Raw genomic sequence first — 2,364 nt, 5'->3', positions numbered from 1 at the left:
TTTCGAGCCCTTACTTTATCTCAATGGAATTACTTTTAGTTTCTATATTTTTTAATATTTTTTATATTTTATATGTCTAGATACTATATAATTATATATAATAAAAAGAATATAAAAAATAAAAATAAGAGGTATGGTATAAAAGAAAGAAAGACTCTTTTTTCAAACCTTACTTTTTGTGTAATGTAACATAGTAATTATCCTTTTTCGATTGGGGGAGATGGCTGAGTGGACTAAAGCGTCGGATTGCTAATCCGTTGTACGGGTTTTTCGTACCGAGGGTTCGAATCCCTCTCTTTCCGCTTTTGTCAATGACGTGGTATTTTTTATTTATCTTTCAATTTCGACGAGTCTTTTTTTTTTTTTATTTTTTTATTTAATAGTTAAAGATGTGGAATAAATAAAATCCTAAGAACATTTAAAAATCGAGCAAGGAAAACAAAAACTTTATTTTTTATTCTTCACGTCCAGGATTACGTCCTGGATCATTAGATAGGAATCCGAAGATAAAGAGAGAAACAAAGAATATCACTACTGTGTAAACAAATAGTTTGAGAGTAAGCATTACACAATCTCCAAGATCATTTTTTTGGAAAAAAAGAGAATAGATTCTCCATTTTTATACCACATATACCGCATTTTGACACCAAAAATGGTTTTTATAAAGCTAGAAATAGAAGAAATAGAAAGGAATTTTCATAAATTCATTTGTAATGTAATATGAGTCAAGTCTTTCATTAACAAAATTTTTTGCATACCCACAATATCTAATTGTGGGGGACTCTAATAGGTTCTTTCAATGTAAAAAAAGGGTCCGAATTAGTAAATGGGGTGATCTCCAGACTTATCGTGGCGATACAAGAATTTCAATATTTGAATTGAAGCTTTATACTATAAGACTTATCCGATCTTATCAATTGTTAGAATCTTTTTTTTATAATAAATCATGAATTTTTCTAGGACAGTATTCAAAATCTCATCGAAAACTTACAGCAGCTTGCCAAACAAAAGCTAAGAGAAAAAATAGCACAGGTATTACTGGCATAAAATCTACGATTGGATTCAAAAAAGCGTAGGCTTCGGGCAATTTGGCGAAGAAAAAACTATTTGAAGAAAGAGTAGAATTAAACCAGATACAGATCAAACTAAAGATATTAAGCATAACAAACGTTTTGTTTTTTTGTTTTGTTCTTGAAGATAATTGTATTTATTTTGATTGAGTTATTAATATGAGTTATTGTTATTAATAATATAAAATTAATAATTTAATAATATAATGTTATTTTTTTTTTTTAAGTTTAAGTTATATAAAAAAAATGAGTAAAAATTAAAAAATAAAAATAAGGTAGACCAAAAAACTTTTCTTTGATTTGAACTAACTCAACCAAAAATACTTCAATTCTCAAATTAAAAGAGAATAGAAGAAATCATACTTTCATACAATATCTTAATTGAATTATATGTAATGATCAATAAATTTCGTTTAATTCTATATCTAAATGTATCAAAATCCTAGTAACAATCTATTCTATAGATATTTAGACTATAATTGACGAACAACTAATAAGAATATTAGTGTTTATTAATGTCGAATAGAAATATAAAATGGGGCGTGGCCAAGTGGTAAGGCAACGGGTTTTGGTCCCGGTATTCGGAGGTTCGAATCCTTCCGTCCCAGAGCATACTTATTATATATATCATATCAGATTATATATGTCGTATCATAATACCGATTTTATATCAGAATAAAAGATTGTCTTTTTTTTTTTTTATTAAGAGTATAATAATATTGGATAGAATATGATTCTTTTTTCTTATAATGATTAATTCTTATCTGAATTATATCTTTTTCGCAAATTTAATCGTGTTCAAATAACACCAAATAACACACAGATGTAATTGAATCTATTTGTATCCAAGTAAGATGGGAACATAGATCAAAAGAAAAGAGTTTTTATTATAATATAAAAAAAAAGATCCGGGGACGGGCTTTTCATTCTATGTCCATACCTTTCATATTTAAATTAGTTACTCATAAAAATAAAAAAAAAAGCCTTACTTCTTATATCCATTGGAATTTTCAATGATGCATTCTAAATATAAATGCGAAAGCCTCTCTTTCTTTTTTCCCTATACTTTAACTTTAAATGGTGGTGCAGTCTGATTATTAATTTTCTGTGGATTTATAAATTATAAACGCGGGTGTTCGTTTGATATTGGGGTACTAATTAACTTCAATCAATAATCAATAATCAATAGGATTAACTGGTTTAAAGTAAAAAAAAAAATAGGAGCAATGACTTAATCTGGACTTGTTTTAACTTGCATTTATACAAAATAGTCTAGCACTCCCTAAACTACATA

General features: G+C 27.2%; 1 non-coding gene across 1 annotated transcript; it reads left to right on the top strand.

Annotated features, from left to right (window-relative positions):
• The first annotated feature begins 214 nt into the window (after positions 1 to 214).
• TRNAS-GCU (transfer RNA serine (anticodon GCU)) lies at positions 215 to 302 on the top strand. The gene has a single exon. It is a non-coding gene; the product is annotated as a tRNA-Ser (tRNA).
• Positions 303 to 2,364: the final 2,062 nt, after the last annotated feature.

This window comes from Corylus avellana, unplaced genomic scaffold (genome assembly GCF_965113065.1).
Source record: "Corylus avellana unplaced genomic scaffold, dhCorAvel1.hap1.2 HAP1_SCAFFOLD_172, whole genome shotgun sequence".
Classification (NCBI taxonomy): domain Eukaryota; kingdom Viridiplantae; phylum Streptophyta; class Magnoliopsida; order Fagales; family Betulaceae; genus Corylus; species Corylus avellana.
The sequence above is the reverse complement of the archived record's forward strand: the minus strand, read 5'-3'. Positions and strand labels throughout refer to the sequence as shown.